Source organism: Tachyglossus aculeatus, chromosome 22, assembly GCF_015852505.1.
Source record: "Tachyglossus aculeatus isolate mTacAcu1 chromosome 22, mTacAcu1.pri, whole genome shotgun sequence".
Classification (NCBI taxonomy): domain Eukaryota; kingdom Metazoa; phylum Chordata; class Mammalia; order Monotremata; family Tachyglossidae; genus Tachyglossus; species Tachyglossus aculeatus.
This window is the reverse complement of record NC_052087.1, coordinates 29,993,843-30,011,755: the sequence shown is the minus strand read 5'-3', so window position 1 is coordinate 30,011,755 and position 17,913 is coordinate 29,993,843. Positions and strand designations below refer to the sequence as shown.

The window sequence follows — 17,913 nt, the reverse complement described above, 5'->3', positions numbered from 1 at the left end:
TGCTTACTGTGTGAGCGCTTATGAGGATTCATCCATTCAGTCGCCTTTATTGAGCGCTTACTGTGTGCAGAGCACTGGGCTAAGCGCTTATGAGGATTCATCCGTTCAGTCGTCTTTATTGAGCGCTTACTGTGTGAGCGCTTATGAGGATTCATCCATTCAGTCGCCTTTATTGAGCGCTTACCGTGTGCAGAGCACTGGGCTAAGCGCTTATGAGGATTCATCCGTTCAGTCGTCTTTATTGAGCGCTTACTGTGTGAGCGCTTATGAGGATTCATCCATTCAGTCGCCTTTATTGAGCGCTTACCGTGTGCAGAGCACTGGGCTAAGCGCTTATGAGGATTCATCCATTCAATCGTTTTTATTGAGCGCTTACTGTGTGAGCGCTTATGAGGATTCATCCATTCAGTCGTTTTTATTGAGCACTTACTGTGTGAGCGCTTGTGAGGATTCTTCCATTCAATCGTCTTTATTGAGCGCTTACTGTGTGCAGAGCACTGGACTAAGCGCTTATGAGGATTCATCCATTCAGTCGTCTTTATTGAGCGCTTACTGTATGCAGAGCACTGGACTAAGCGCCTATGAAGATTCATTCTATTGTATTGAGCGCTTACTGTGTGCAGAGCACTGGACTAAGCGCTTATGAGGATTCATCCATTCAGTCATCTTTATTGAGCACTTGCTGTGTGCAGAGCACTGGACTAAGCGCCTATGAAGATTCATTCTATTGTATTGAGCGCTTACTGTGTGCAGAGCACTGGACTAAGCGCTTATGGGGATTCATCCATTCAGTCGTTTTTTTTTTGAGCACTTACTGTGTGAGTGCTTATGAGGATTCAGCCATTCAGTCGTCTTTATTGAGCACTTACTGTGCGCAGAGCACTGGGCTAAGGGATTATGAAGGTTCATTCAATTGCATTTACTGAGCACTTACTGTGTGCAGAGCAGTGGACTAAGCGCTTATGAGGATTCATCCATTCAGTCGTCTTTATTGAGTGATTACTGTGTGCAGAGCACTGGACTAATAATAATAATAATGGCATTTGTTAAGCGCGTATTATGCGCAAAGCGCTGTTCTAAGCGCAGGGGAGGATACAAGGTGATCAGGTCCCACGTGGGGCCCACAGTCTTAATCCCCATTTTACAGATGAGGTAACTGAGGCTCATAGAAGTTAAGTGACTTGCCCAAGGTCACAGAGCAGACACGTGGCAGAGGCGGGATTCGAACCTGTGACCTCTGACTCCAAAGCCCGGGCTCTTTCCGCTGAGCCACGCTGCTTCTCAAGCACTTATGAGGATTCATCCATTCAATCGTCCTTATTGAGCGCTTACTGTGTGCAGAGCTCTGGACTAAACGTCTTTGAAGATTCATTCTATTGTATTTATTGAGCGCCTACTGTGTGCAGAGCACTGGACTAAGCGCTTTTGAGGATTCATCCAATCAGTCTTTATTGAGCGCTTACTGTGTGCAGAGCACTGGACTAAGTGCTTATGAGGATTCATCCATTCAATCGTCTTTATTGAACGCTTACTGTGTGCAGAGCACTGGACTAAGCGCTTATGATCATTCATTCAGTCGTATTGAGCGCTTACTGTGTGCAGAGCACTGGACTACGCGCTTTTGAGGATTCATTCAGTCTTTATTGAGCGCTTACTGTGTGCAGAGCACTGGACTAAGCGCTTGGGTTGTGACTAGATTGGACTGTGAGCCCGTTGTTTAGTAGGGACTGCCTCTATGTGTTGCCAACTTGTACTTCCCAAGCGCTTAGTACAGTGCTCTGCGCACACAGTAAGCGCTCAATAAATGCGATTGAATGAATGAATGTTGCCTATTTGTACTTCCCCAGGCGCTTAGTCGTGTGCTCTGCACACAGGAAGCGGTCAATAATAATAATAAATAATAATGATGGCATTTATTAACAGTGCAAAGCACTGTTCTAAGCGCTGAATAAATACGATTGAATGAATGATGATGGTGATGTGACTAGACTGTGAGCCCACTGTTGGGTAGGGACCGTCTCTATATGTTGCCAACTTGTACTTCCCAAGCGCTTAGTACAGTGCTCTGCACACAGTAAGCGCTCAATAAATATGATTGAATGAATGGACTGTTGAGCCCGTTGTTGGGTAGGGACCGTCTCTATATGTTGCCTATTTGTACTCTCATTCATTCATTCAGTCGCATTTATTGAGCGCTTACTGTGTGCAGAGCACTGTACTAAGCGCTTGGGCAGTACAAGTTGGCAACGTATAGAGACTGTCCCTACCCAGCAACGGGCGCACAGTCTAGGAGGGGGAGACAGACAACGAAACAAAACATGTAGACAGGTGTCCCAAGCGCTTAGTCCAGTGTTCTGCACACAGGAAGCGCTCAATAAATACGATTGAATGAATGATGATGTGACTGTGGCTAGGGCCCGTCTCTCTGTGTTGCCTATTTGTACTTCCCAAGCGCTTAGTCCAGTGCTCTGCACACAGGAAGCGCTCAGTAAATACGACTGATGGTATTTGTTAAGCGCTTACTATGTGCCAAGCGCCGGACCCCCCCTTTTGGCCTGCAGTACTTCTTCCCGTCCCTCTGCAGCCTCTTCATTCATTCATTCATTTCATCGTATTTATTGAGCGCTTACTGTGTGCAGAACACTGGACTAAGCGCTTGGGAAGCCTTCCACCCCTGGGCCACCTGCCTTGGGGCGACCTCATCCTCCCCACCCTCCAACCACCCCCCCATTATTCCCTTTTTTCCTCCCGAAGCTCCCGCCCATTATTCCCTTTTTTCCTCCCAAAGCACCCGTCCAGTACAGTCGGAATTCAGTGCCCCAGTGAGGTATGTGGAAAAAGGAGTTTATTTTGCAAAAGGACCCTTCCAGGGGATTTAGAGCAAACGCTGCATCGACCTGGTTCCTAACCTTTGCCCAGTGTCGATCGGTCAAGGGTATTTATTGAGCGCTTACTGTGGGCAGAGCATTATAATAATAATAATAACGATGGCGTTCGTTAAGCGCTTACTATGTGCAAAGCACTGTTCTAAGCGCTGGGGAGGATTCAAGGTGATCAGCGTGGCTCAATGGAAAAGAGCACGGGCTTTGGAGTCAGAGGTCATGGGTTCAATCCCCGCTCCACCAATTGTCAGCTGTGTGACTTTGGTCAAGTCACTTAACTTCTCTGTGCCTCAGTTCCCTCATCTGTAAAATGGGGATTAGGACTGTGAGCCCCCCGTGGGGCAACCTGATCACCTTGTAACCTCCCCAGCGCCTAGAACAGTGCTTTGCACATAGTAAGCGCTTAATAAATGCCATCATTATTATTATCAGGTTGTACTAAGCAGTTGGGGGAGGAACAGTACAACGGCTCTGCCACATCATCAGTCATCAATCGTATTTATTGAGCGCTTACTGTGTGCAGAACACTGTACTAAGCGCTTGGGAAGTACGAATTGGGCAACATATAGAGACAGTCCCTACCCAACACTGGGCTCACAGTCTAAAAGGGGGAGACAGAGAACAAGCAAGTCACTTAGCTTCTCTGAGCCTCAGTTACCTCATCTGTAAAATGGGGATTAGGTCTGTGAACCCCATGTGGGACAAACTTATCACTTTGTATCCCCCCCCAGCGCTTAGAACAGTGCTTTGCACATAGTAAACGCTTAACAAATGCCAACATTATTTTTATTATTATTATTAAATTAGCAGAGACAGATCCCTGCCCGTAATGAGCAGGGTGGGAGGGAAATTTTAGGGCCCTCTCTGGGCTGGGCTCGGGCCCTGGGTGGGAAAATAATAATAATGATGGCATTCGTTAAGCGCTTACTATCTGCAAAGCACTGTTCTAAGCGGGAAAAGGTGGTGGAATCTCGAGGTGGATCCGTCTTAAAAATTGCATGTGCATTCTTGCTCTTCTTTCTCCTTTGGCTGTTAGCGTGTTGCTACCTAATATAAAAATTTGCTCCAAAAAGCTCAGCTTGCGTAATATTTCCTCTCCTTGTAACGGTAAGGGTGTATGGAAAACAAATGGCATAGTCGCTCCTTTCTTTTGAAGATTTGTCCTCCGCCCTTGACTCTGGGGGATGAGATTACAGTTCCTTGTAATTTTCGTAGGTGCGGCGGCTAATACGGTTCCACGTGTCCTGTGGATGCCAAGAAAAGACCTGATGGCGATGGAGGTTTTCCCCTGCAGAATTCTTTAGATAGGTAGCCCTGGTTTCCAAATTCATTCAGTCGTGTTTATTGAGCGCTTACTGCGTGCAGAGCACTGTACTGAGCGCTTAGTGATGCTGTGAGATGTGTGATGCTGACTGCTGAAGCAGTTGGGCTGCAGTGTCGTTAATGGATCGCTGCTTTAATCAGCGTTGTGTTTTCTTGTGCCTCACTGTTTAGATCCCTGAATTTAAGCTTTAATCAAGATTGAGGTAGTGCTGATAGGAAAGGATGACACAAGAGGCTTTAATTATTCTAACCTTTTTTCCAGGCCGTTAGCGATCTGGAAATGGTTTCGGCCCATCCCTTCTAATTCCAGTATTAAGGATTTTGAGCTCGGGAACTTTGTTCCCTGCTCCCAGAGTTTCAGTTATACTAGAGAGCATAGTTACAGTCCCTTTTTCCTCGGCCACTCATTCTCTTGCAACTTGCAGCTGGTTTTTCTGTCGGGTTATATTTACTACCAAAGAATTTTAGCCCTGAGTGTTCTCTCTGAAGGCACCATTACCAAGATATTAATGCAGTCAACACTGGTAGTGCAGATGGGGCGAGCTTGCATTCTCCTCTCAAATGGATTTCGATATTTGCTATTTCAGACAGCTCAGCAGATAGCCCAGGACATTTGCTCTTTAAAATGCTTTCATGTGGTTTCAGAAATGTTAAAAAAAAGGGGAAAAAAAAGCCAAGCACGAGAATGAAAAACGGTGAGCGCTTGCTTAAAGAGGAGCTGGGGGCTGATTGGGGAGGCCTTGATCCACGCCCCTTCCATAGCTGTCCTTGCTATTTCACAACCCCAGGCCTCTTGTCGGAAGAAAGAGGTGAGCATGGGGACATTGGGAGTTTTAAAGAGCAGGATACTAGGGCAGGAAAACGTAATCCAACTCCCAGTTCAACTCCAGGCCGAAAAATTGAAGAAGTTGTGATATTTTTACTTTGTTGCTTGTTTAATTGCCATTCCCAGAAGTGATGAGTTAGCAGACTCCACGTCCAGCCATTTCTGTAATGGCATTTTTCCGACATTTAAACTTCTCGGTGTGTACACGACCAGAGCGAACGTGAAGTACAGCGAAACACAGAATTGAACCTAAAGTGGGATTTGAGTCAACTCTGTTTGGAATAAGTCTTGAAGTGTAGCTGTTTGCTATGTATTTTTGAGGCATAATCTACACAAGAGGTTTTATTCCAAAACATCTGGATTCTTTTGTGGTTGGGTTTTAACTGCAGAAATACAGTTTCCGGTGCTCTCCCTGACTTCAGTGGGAGGATGCCTGTTTTCGGCTGGGAAGTGAATCGTTTTGGTTTTTCCACAGAGCACCATACCCTGTAGATAAGCCCTTTCTAACACCAAGTCAGAAGAGCAAATTAAAGCATCTGGGGTTTGTAGCAACCTGAAGGCTTCGAAAACTTTAATTGTGCCATCAAGTTAACGTCCTAAATGAAGTGTTTTCGTTAGTGAGAGACATATCCATTTAAATATTTACAATTGATTCTTATATGTTGGCATCCTAGTCTCCTTTCTTCTTTTGCTTCCTGACCTCCAAGTTGAGCTGTCCCATTCCACCCCCCAAAAAAGCCAGAAGGAAAAGCATTACCCTAGTATGTAAGTGTATGGTTTTGTGGTGTTTGGAGCTTTTTTTCATTAGAACACATATGTCACTTCTAAGAGTGGATATTTGGAAACTAAACTTGTGTGAGCAGTCTTTAAACAGGACCCTTTTCTTCCATTAAAACGAATGAAAATATTCTGCTCACTATTGATCATTTGTGATAATGGGAAACAAGGGATAACATGGAAAATTGAAGTCGACTGATAATCCACAAACCTAATTTTTGCCAATAATTCCATTCTTCTCCCCCGCAAACTTTCTCTCAGCACTTTTAACAAATACCAAATCGACTGCCATGCACCTCCTTTTATTTTCTTCACTGGGCCTCTTGTATTATCATGGTCAACAGTATTTGAGTGTATGCTGTGAAACACTGATAAGCCATTAATGAGCAGCGAAGTAGCCAAAGGGAGGGAGAAAGTAGAGAAGCAAAGTACCTTGATAACCTGCTAATGTTGGGTATGTGAGGATTGTGTGGGGCAAAAGTGTAATAAACAAGAACATAGTGGAAATTTGCCATTTGACGTAGTGGATATCTCTGCAGATGTGGAGAATTGAGCTCGGTAGGATTAACCCATGGAAAATGGAGGGCTAACTTGAAAAATAAAACTTAAAAGTGTCCAGTGAGCTGAAATGTTTTGGTGAGATCGGTAACTGCTGAACCTACCAAAGGTGCTTCTGGTGGTCTTTTAATGATGATGCATTTTCCTGTCTTTTATTGCTTAATGAATATGGCCGCTTCTTATATGCAAGGTTCATCAGTGAGGATGCTCCACAATTTTATTTCCTGCCTCGTGTTCATGTGAGACGCTTGGATAATGCCCAGGAGGTATATCTGCACTGTCTCAACTTCAACTGAGGGAAGACAGAGATTGATCAAATGGTCTTGCTACCAGGAGGTGGGCCTTCTCCCTGTCAGTTTATCAGTCATTAGTACGTACTGAGCACCTAATGTGTGCCGTGTTGTAATTAATCATTTGGGAGAGTCCACTAGAATCAGTAAACAGCCTCCCCATCCTCAAGGAGTTTATAGTCTTGCAGTGCCTACAGGCACCAAAGAAATTTACAGAGAGGAGGAAGACGTGGGAATGAATTGTGGTAGTGCATTACAAGTAGGATTCGTCCTGTCCCCACAGAAATGGAAAATGGGAGATAACCAGGATCCTGTTTCTACTTTATGCAGGGTTTTGAAATAATCATGGTACTTAGAACTTATTCTGTACTAAACGCCGGGGTGACATCAAGATAATCAGATCAGACACGGTCCCTGCCCAGCAACGTGCTCAAAAATCTAGTCCTGTAGGGAACAGAAGTTGTATCTGATCTGAGTATCCTGTATCTACCCCAGTATGTATCACAGTTCTTGGCACGGACTAAGTGCTTACCAAATTCCATAATTCAAAGTTCAAGAGAGTGGGTACTTATTTCCCAGATGAGTCGATCAGTCGTATTTAGTGAGCGCTGTGTGCACAGCACTGTACGAAGCACTTGGGAGAGTACAATATAACAAACAGACATAATCCCTGTCCACAGTGAGCTTATAGTCTAGAGGGAGACTCAGACGTTAATATAAGTAAATAAATTACAGATATGTACATTAGTGTTGCGGGGCTGAGGAGGGGGATGAATAAAGGGAGCAGGTCAGGGCGACACGGAAGGGAGTGGGAGAAGAGGAAAGGAGGACTTAGGTAGGGAAGGGAAATAGAGGAACAAAAAGGTTAAAGTAAATTGTCCATGGTCTCATAACAGGCCATCGGCAGAGCTGGGACTAGATAGAACCTTGATCTCCTTACTCTCAAGTCCGTGCTCTTTCCTTTAGGCAACACTACCGGAAAGTGATTTCAGTATATAAGATTGGTGATACCTTTTTCTACTTCGGCTTCTTCCTCCAAAATGAGAAGCCTGCACCCTGCTCTAAAAATGAATACTCACATTTGTAAATTTCTGCAGCTTAGAGAAAAGGTGGTCTACTTACAGGTAGTAATCGTATTTATTCTGCACTTATTGTATGCAGAACACTGTAGTTAGGGCTGGGAAATAATAATAATAATAATGGCATTTATTAAGCACTTACTATGTGCAAAGCACTGTTCTAAGCGCTGGGGAGGTTACAAGGTGATCAGGTTGTCCCACGGGGGGCTCACAGTCTTAATCCCCATTTTACAGATGAGGGAACTGAGGCCCAGAGAAGTTAAGTGACTGGCCCAAAGTCACACAGCTGACAATTGGTGGAGCCGGGATGTGAACCCATGACCTCTGACTCCAAAGCCCGCGCTCTTTCCACTGAGCCACGCTGCTTCTCTAAAGAATACAGTTGGGAATTAGAATGGTTTCGGTCTGTCAGGGGATTCACAATCTAAATGCAAGGTAACATTTCAAAGTTGTGAACCATATTAAAAATTTTGCTAACGAGGAAGCCTTTAAGGTGTATTATTAAGCTGCTGTTTTTTTTTTTTTTTGCTATATAATTTGCCTTGGACAACTTTGACTTCATAAGGACTTGGACAACTTTGACTTCATAAGGACTTCCAACAGCTACAAATGACTGGAATTTCCTTCTGGAAGAGTTGGTCCAATTATTTATATTTTTGCAAATAGACACACCCCGTTGAGTGTCTAAAAAATGGTAGATTTCCCTTCAGTATGTTGTTTTTTTTTTAATCTTTGGCAGCGAGAGTGGGGTTAGGCAGGGAGTTTTTCTGTGCTTCAATCTTTGGCAGACAATCTCTGTCTTTCTGGTGGTCCAGTTTAGGGGTGTAGAATGCATCGTCCCCTTTGAGTCCTGTCCATTCCTCTTGCAAGAATTGCTTGCATACTTCTTAAAGTACCATAAATACCCTCACTGCAGCGTCAGTCCAAGGGGCCACCCAGCTCAGTGTGCTAATAAGAGGAAGCTGGAAGAACCGTTTGATGTTTACCCTCTTGGTATCCACCATCAGGATTATGGATGGACCGTCTAGCATCCATAACATTTTAGAAATGTTTGCATTCTGATCAGTGTGTTATCCTCACCGGTGGTATTTCATCATCATCATCATTCGCATTTATTGAGCGCTTTCTATGTGCAGAGCAGTGTACTAAGCGCTAGGGAAGTACAAGTTGGCAACATATAGAGACAGTCCCTACCCAACATTGGGCTCACAGTCTAAAAGGGGGAGACAGAGAACAAAACCAAACATACTAACAAAATAAAATAGAGTAGATATGTACAAGTAAAATAAATAGAGTAATAAATATGTACAAACATATATACAGGTGCTGTGGGGAAGGGAAGGAGGTAAGATGGGGGGGGAATGGTATTTATTAAGCACGCATGTACAGAGCCCTGTACTTAGCGCTTGGGATAGTACAGTATAGCAGAGTTGGTAGACACTTTCCTTGCCCACAGTGAGTTTACAGTCTAGAGTTCCATATTTAGAGCTTTCTTCATCCTTTTCTCCAAAGGTGTTTCCCCTAATTCCTTCTTTAAAACAGCCCTTCATATTTCCTTGTGTGTGTGTGGTATGTACTCTCCCAGATTCTTAGTACAGTGCTCTGCACATAGTAAGCACTCAGTAATTACCACTGATAGAAGGATCTGCATGCGTTTTGGGCTCTCTTAGGGTACTTGCTGGTGGTTTCTCCCATGACAGTCTGCCTTTGGCCTTTCTTAAGAAAAAAAGGTATTTAAGTGCTTCCTGTGTGTCAGGCACTGTACTAAGCATTGAGGTAGACACAGGCTAATAAGGTTGGACACAGTCCATGCCCCACAAGGGGCTGACAGTCTTAATCCCCATTTTACAGATGAGCTATCTGAGGCGCAGAGTTAGTATCAGTGGCAGATTAGAATCCAGGTCCTTCCAACTCCCAGGCCCCTGTTCTTCCCCCTAGGCCATGCTGCTTCTCTGCTCAGCATTTGCAGAGCTGGTTGCCATTTAAAAAACAATGATCACATCTCAAAAAGTATGGATCGCAACAGAAAACTACTTCAATGCCCATCACCCAGAGGCGATAATGATTGAGAAGACTCAGCCCCAAAGATATATTTTATAGGATGTTCTGGTACTGAATTTTTTTTTTTACTTTTTAAAAAAGAATGTTCTTAGGCAAAAAAAAAAAGGCAAAATTGGAAACTGGGCCACTTCTACAGCACTGTGTCTTTCTTTATACTTCCAATTTCTTTTTGTGGGGGAGTAAAAATGAGCTCTAGGAGTAATAACAATTATAGTAATTGTTATTATTATGGTATTTCTTTACCATATACCATAATAATAATAGTAATGGCATTTATTAAACGCTTACTATGTGCAAAGCACTGTTCTAAGCGCCGGCAAGGTGATCAGGTTGTCCCACGTGGGGCTCACAGTCTTAATCCCCATTTTACAGATGAGGTAACTGAAGCACAGAGAAGTCGAGTGACTTGCCCATAGTCACACAGCTGACAAGTGGCGGAGCTGGGATTTGAACCCGCGACCTCTGACTCCCAAGCCCGGGCTCTTTCCACCATGTGACGCTGCTTATCTGGTGATATTTAGTAATAGTGCTGGTAGCTTTCAGAATAGAAGCATACAAAACTGGGTGAGCTGGGTTTTTAAATCTACAGAACTTTAATCTCTTGGTATTCTTCCTTCCCTCCTCTACTTATCCAAGATAGTGTTTACTTTCACTGCTAATTCCGTACTGTTTGTGCAAGGTGAAGATGTAGCTGAGTAAAACACACCTGCACTGAGTTAGCTTAATGCCCCCATCTTACCTCCTTCCCTTCCCCACAGCACCTGTATATATGTTTGTACATATTTATTACTCTATTTTACTTGTACATATCTATTCTATTTATTTTATTTTGTTAGTATGTTTGGTTTTGTTCTCTGTCTCCCCCTTTTAGACTGTGAGCCCACTGTTGGGTAAGGACTGTCGCTATATGTTGCCAACTTGTACTTCCCAAGCGCTTAGTACAGTGCTCTGCACACAGTAAGCGCTCAATAAATACGATTGATTGATTGATTCTGGATACAATATAAGATTTTTAGATTCTGGTTGTCATCAAAGAAGAATGAGCCTTTACTTCTCTTCTGCTTTAGGTAGTAGATTGACTAATCTCCATGAGGTAAATTACTGTTTCTCTTTTTGTTTCGCCAGTGTGGAAACTGAAGTGAGCCAGCTCCTAAATTTCATGGGTTGGGCCGTGTTTTAACTCCATTTTTGCACGAGCATTTGAAAAATCACCTTTCCCTCTATGATCTATTTTGTGATGATGCCTTGACTGTTGTTAATGTCTACGTCTTTGCTCCCCAGCTCCTAGTAAAATAGCTTTGTCTTTTAAGGACTCTTATTCCAGGAATTCATTCTTCTTTTCCTCTGCGAGACATCAAAACTAGCTTCTCACGAGTTCTTAATCATTCGGTAGTAATTGTTCCTGTTAGGCCTGTGGGCCTCCCGGTAACAAAGGCGTATTGCTGTTACAGAAAGAGAGCTTGAGGGAACTATTGTTTATAATCAGTGGCATTTTTTGGACGCTTCCTGTGAGCAGAGCACTGTGCTAAGTGCTTGGGAGAGTACAAGACAATAGAGTTGGTAGATACCCTCCCTGCCCTTCTGGAGTTTGCAGTCTAAAGGGATTACGATCCATATTATTTGGGCAGAATTCACTCCGTTCTTCCATAAAGCATGTTTTTTCTGGGCATTTTGGAAAGAAAACTGTTGGGGATTGTTCTTGTGACAGCAGGCATCTCTCTGGTTGGAATGCACAGCTGTATAGGCAGCGTCCATCAGTAATAATAAAAATAATAATGATGGTATTTAAGCACTTACTATGTGCCAAGCACTGTTCTAAGCACTGGGGGTATAGGAACTCAGACTTTGCCAAGAAAATAACTCCTCCTTTTAAGAGCATCCGCAAGACCTAGTGGAAGGAGCCTGGGCCTTGGAGTTGGAGGACCTGGGTTCTCATCCCAGCTCTGCCACTCGCTTGCTGTGTGACCTTGGGCAAAGTCAATTCACTTCTGTGCCTCAGTTTCCTCATCTGTAAAATGGGATTTCAGTACCCGTTCTCCCTCGTATTTTTTTAATGTCATTTGTTAAGTGCTTACGCCTGATCACCTTGGACACAGTTCATGTCCTACATGGGGCTCACGGTCTTAACCCCATTTTACAGATGAGGTAACTGAGGCCCAGAGAATTGAAGTGACATGCCCAAGGTCACACAACAGCCAAGTGGCGAAGCTGGGATTAGGAACGGGGTCTTTCTGACTCCCAGACTCCCTTTTTGCTCTTTCCACTAGGCCATGCTGCTTCTCCTGCTTAGATACTGAGCCCCATGTGGGACAGGGACTGCCTGACCTAATTAACTTGTCTCTATCCCAGCACTTAGAACAAGCTTGATACAAAGTAAGCGCATAACAAATACCATACTTATGGTAGGAGAACTGAATGTACTAAGAGGGTTTAAACGCATAGTAAGGACAAAATACAGTACCGCATTTGTTATAGGGTCATGAGATTGAACACAGTTTAGATTGGCTTGAGAGGAATGCAATAATATAGAGCGAACATCAGTGGGGAGCCTCTAAATAAAGGATAATATTAAATGGCCATACGCCCAGTTGACGGAATGTGTCTAGACCCATCTCGTTTAATATCTTCATTAATGGTTTGACATACTGCATCGAAGACCATTTTTGGAGATACTAAAGTGGGGAAGTCCCAGGAAGGACAATTAAATATTCCTTATGTGATATTTTCCATTAAATTTGAAAAGCCCCATAAATCGATGGCACCTACAGAAAGCGTTTTTTCTGTATGGTAATCGAAAGGACCCTCTTCTGGAAAGCATCCTGAAGTTTTATTGTGATACAAATGAGTAGGAATGTCAAAATATGATCCCGCTGGGGGGGAAAAAAGCATTTCTACATCAAGGGAAAGCTAATCGGTGGAAGAACCGTAGAAAGCTGTAATTGCCGAGAGAAGTGAAGCTATGGCAGTGGACAGGGAATTAAGGGAGAGCAGTGTAGGGTGATGGCAAGAGTTGTTTGTGCGATTTGGGGACATTTTAAGAAGAAGAATGGTCATGGAATTGGTTAAGTGGATGGGATTCCTTTACCTCAGATTGGGTGAGGCAGAGTCCTAAAATACTGATCTCATCTGGGACACTTTAATACTAGAAAGTCATGGATTAGAAAGGGTAAACAGCCAGAAGCCTAGATAAAACTAAGAGTCCTTGAAACACAGTCGTATGTGCTGCTGTCTCAAGGAATAAATGTCATGCTTGGGGCTCGGCTCTTTTGGGGAGGGGGGCAGGGGCTAAAATGCATTTTAAAATAAAACCCAGGACATTGTAAGCCAGTAGTAAAAATGAGCAGGGAGCTTGGCATTAGGTACCTTTGGCTAAACAGCCTTTCATTTCTGCCTCTGCAATCAAACTCCTGGGGCAAAACTATCCCAAGTCTTGCTCTTCAATCTTCCCTTTCCAGGTTTATGGGAAATAATTACTGAAAGTTGCAAAGTTTATTATATAGTTAATGTATTTATTGGATGCTGCCACTGCTTAATGGCCTCTGGGTGCGTTTACAAGTGTAATAAAAAAAAGCAACACTCCTTTTTACCGACCTAATTTGCTTCTAGATTGTGGTGATGGGAGCTAGCAAACGCAATGTAAAAGTAACCTCACAGATATGTTTGGCACAGCTGTGGTCAGTATCTCAAAATTGAGACCCCAGAAGTGTTCATGTGGGATTGTTGCAGGTTATCATCTATTAAAATCAGAAGTCTTTTCTTTGGTATATTTATCTTCTTGGCTGATAACTTTCCGAGCGTGTACTCTATTCCGGTTTGCAAAATTCATGATGACAAAATGGATTGTGGGTTTGGAACTTGCAGTGCTTACTGCAGCGCTGTGCACACCCAGGTGCTCAATAAATAAATATTAGTTTGGGGAAGAAAAAAGGCTTTTATGTGCGGAATGCCCTCTCAGGCTTTGCCCCAGAATCTTTTTAGTTCCTGGACAATTCTTAACCGGCCTAAGGATGGTTGGAGCTTAGAACGCTAGATGGTTAATGTTGCGCTGAAGGGCTCTTTTTAAAATGCTACTATTGCAGTTAATTTGAGTGCAGTCACTGTACCTCGCGCTGTAAGGCATTTAGGAAGACTTTATGGTTGGAGAAACGTACAGTTTAGCTCATACAGTAAACTAAATACTCGCAAAGAGTGATCTCTAGGTGGCTAGTACTAAGGCACCCAAATGAAAACAACTGGTAATAACCTTAGTCTGTTAAAGAAAAAAATTGTTTATACTAAAGAGTAAAATATTTTGCCTCCAGCGTCCCCCCCCCCCCCCAAAAAAAAATAAAACAAATCTGTGTTGCCTAGTGGATAGAGCATGGCTTGGGACCTGGGTTCTAACCCTGGCCTTGTGACCTTGGATAAGTCACTTAACTTGTGCCTCAGTTACCTCATCAGTGAGTCCCATCTGACAGGGACTGTGTCTAATCTGATTGTCTTGTATCTACCCCCAAGCTTAGTACAGTGCCTGGAACATAGTAAGCACTTAACAAATAACATTAAAAAAAAAATCCACTCCCCTTCATCTTAGCTGATCCCCATGGCAACAACCTCTTAATTTACAATTTGTCTCTATGAGACTGTCTTGGGGGTTCAGAGCAAATCCGTAAGTCAGAAGCTTTGCCATGAACTGTCCTTGCAGGGTTCAATTGAGGATTTACAGTGTTTGATACCACGTTTGTAGTCTTCACTTGCATTTTATGTTCCATTAATTGGTCACTTTACAGAAAGATATCATATTCTGAGGAGAAAGTAGTGGGAAAAAGTGGGAAAAGTGGGTGGCAAGGCAAGAAAGGATAAAGAAATCCACCTAAAATAGGTTTATGTGAAGTGTAGAAAGTTTTTCAGTACCTTCGTATTTTTGTCCAGGAAGCAGCAATTGTGAAGTACAGGGCAATTTAAGTGAGGGCCACAGGATTTGCCATCCCAGATGCTCACTACTTTCAGTCATGACACTTTTCAGGCTGTCATAGGGGATGGTGATCTAACATTCAGCAAGAAATCATCCTATATGGGAATTATACCTTACATAAAAACTTGGGAGAAAAACAGCAAAACCTGGGAAGACACGGCCTCATTTGGAAGGAAATGTGGAAAAGAAAGGGAGGAAATACATAATGAGCTTAATGCATTCAGTGATATGCTTTATAAAATAAGGGGACTAAATTTAGCCGTAAAAAGAATTTGAGATATTGGAATCCAAAAAATGCCCGATGTGCATGTTGTGTTGTGTTTTGGTGGTTTATATTTAATTTGCCAATTGCTACAGTGTGACTGCATGATCTGGATTTAGGATATTTTTAATTATTTTTTTTAAGTTTGAGACTTCACAAAGAAAGTAAAGGGTTGATTTTTTTTGGGGGGGGGTTGTTGAAGGGGTATTTTGTTTGTGATCTCCCCCCTCCCCCATCTCCACGATCATTTTCCCCCTTTTCTATTCATGTCAGACATTTACTATAAATAGAATATGATTCCAGACCAGTGTGTGATATAATTAATTGTAGTGTTTGTTAAACACTTACTATGCATCAAGCACTGTTCTAATTGCTGGGGTAGATACAGGTAGGGACTGTCTCTCTATGTTGCCGACTTGTACTTCCCAAGCACTTAGTACAGTGCTCTGCACACAGTAAGCGCTCAGTAAATACAATTGAATGAATGGTAAATCGGGTCGGACACACTCCCTCTCCCACACGGGGCTCATAGTCTACGAAGGAGGGAGAACAGGTATTGAATCCTATTTTACAGTTGAGGAAACCGCGACGCAGAGAAGTTGTGACTCACCCAAGTTCAGGCAGCAGACAAAGGGCAGAAGCAGGATTAGAACCCAGATCTCCTGACTCCGAGGCCCATGCTCTGTCCATTAGGCTCTGCTGCTTTCCACAGTGATGTGCCCATTTGTTTTCGCTTCATTCTCCGACTACTAGGTGGGAGAACACAGTTCTTCCTCTTGCTTTAGTCACTTCTCCCCTCACCCTGCTTCTGCGGCTGCATGAGGATTGATCACCTGGAGATCACAATTTGGGAAACGCGGAGAAGATTCTGATCAGTCTTTCTCCGTTTCGGATCCCCCTTATGTGCGGGGTACCACTTTTACATTCCTTCTACAGCATCAGTGGAATATTACAATGTTTAGAGAAGCAGCGTGGCTTTGTGGAAAGAGCCCGGGCTTGGGAGTCAGAGGACGTAGGTTCTAATCCCGGCTCCGCCACTTGTCTGCTGTGTGACCTTGGACAAGCCACTTAACTTCTCTGTGCTTCTCTGTGAAGATTATGAGCCCCACGTGGGACAACCTGATGGTCTTGTATCTGCCCCAGTGCTTTGAACAGTGCTTGGCACGTAGCGCCTAACAAATACCATCATTATTATTATTATTATTTTCACTTCCTGCTCTACATTAATGGGGAAGCATAGCTTTCTTCACTGTTTATCAATTTCTTTATTTTACTCTGGAGGTTATCATTCTCTCTTTCTCTTGTGTATACCCACAGATGGCCTCTCCGCCCTCCCCCCCCCCAACTTGTCATATTTTTAATTAATTTGTTCATCGATTTTGGGTAACATCAATCAATCAATCAATCAATCGTATTTATTGAGCGCTTACTATGTGCAGAGCACTGTACTAAGCGCTTGGGAAGTACAAATTGGCATCACATAGAGACAGTCCCTACCCAACAATGGGCTCACAGTCTAAAAGGGGGAGACAGAGAACAGAACCAAACATACCAACAAAATAAAATAAGTAGGATAGAAATGTACAAGTAAAATAAATAAATAAATAAATAAATAGAGTAATAAATATGTGCAACTGTATATACATATATACAGGTGCTGTGGGGAAGGGAAGGAGGTAAGACGAGGGGATGGAGAGGGGGACGAGGGGGAGAGGAAAGAAGGGGCTCAGTCTGGGAAGGCCTCCTGGAGGAGGTGAGCTCTCAGCAGGTAACATCCTAAACTTCTGGGAACCTGTTTACTCCTATCTTTGGATGAGCTCTTTTTAACCTTCCCACAGATGCATTTGGCTCAGCTTTGCCATGCCCCCCTCCCTCCCCCGCCACAAATTGATAAAGAATCTCCGTTAATACCTTAGTTTTTGTATAGAGCTTTTATTCCCCAAACACTTTCATATTATCCCATTCTTCATTCATTCATTCATTCAATCGTATTTATTGAGCGCTTACTGTGTGCAGAGCACTGTACTACGCGCTTGCGAAGTACAAGTTGGCAACATATAGAGATGGTCCCTACCCAGCAGCGGGCTCACAGTCTAGAAGGGGGAGACAGACAACTAAACAAAACATATTAACAAAATAAAATAAATAGAATAAATATGTACAAGTAAAATAGAGTAATAAATATGTACAGACATATATACATATATACAGGTGCTGTGGGGAGGGGAAGGAGGTGGAGAGGAAGGAGGGGGCTCAGTCTGGGAAGGCCTCCTGGAGGAGGTGAGCTCTCAGTAGGGCTTTGAAGGGCTTTCTTGCCCTCTCAGCAACCTGTAAGGTAAGGAGAAAGGTATCCCTACTCTCCAGATGGGGAAACTGAGGTTCAGAGAGGTTAAGTGACTTCCCCAAGGTTACGCAGCACACTGGTAGAAGAGCTACACAGCAGGTTGGAGATCAGGTCTGACTCCCTGATTGGCACTCTTCCTCTCCACCATGCTGCCTCCCCTGTTAAGTAAATAGATTAATAATAATAATAAGAATTGTGGTATTTGGTTTTTTTTGATGGCGTTTATTAAGCGCTTACTATGTGCAAAGCACTGTTCTAAGCACTTACTAGGTGCTAAGCACTGTATTAAGTACCCGGGTAGGTACTAGCTTATCAGGTCGGACCCAGACCCTGGCCCGCACAGTCTAAGGGGGAAGGAGAAAAGGTATTTTATCCCCACTGAACAGATGAGGAAGCTGAGGCCTAGAGATGCTAAGTGACTTCCCCAGGTCACACAGCAGGCCAGTGGTGGAGCTGGGATTAGAACCCAGATCCACTCTCAGGCCCTCGTTCTTTCCACTAGGTAAAAATGGTGACTCTGTTCAGTGGTTCACCCAGTGAAGCAGTAATAGGCGGGT

General features: G+C 43.4%; 1 protein-coding gene across 5 annotated transcripts in view; it reads left to right on the top strand.

Annotated features, from left to right (window-relative positions):
• Positions 1-17,913, top strand: part of CELF1 (CUGBP Elav-like family member 1) — a 69,998-nt gene that overhangs the window by 901 nt on the left and 51,184 nt on the right. The window lies entirely within an intron of this gene.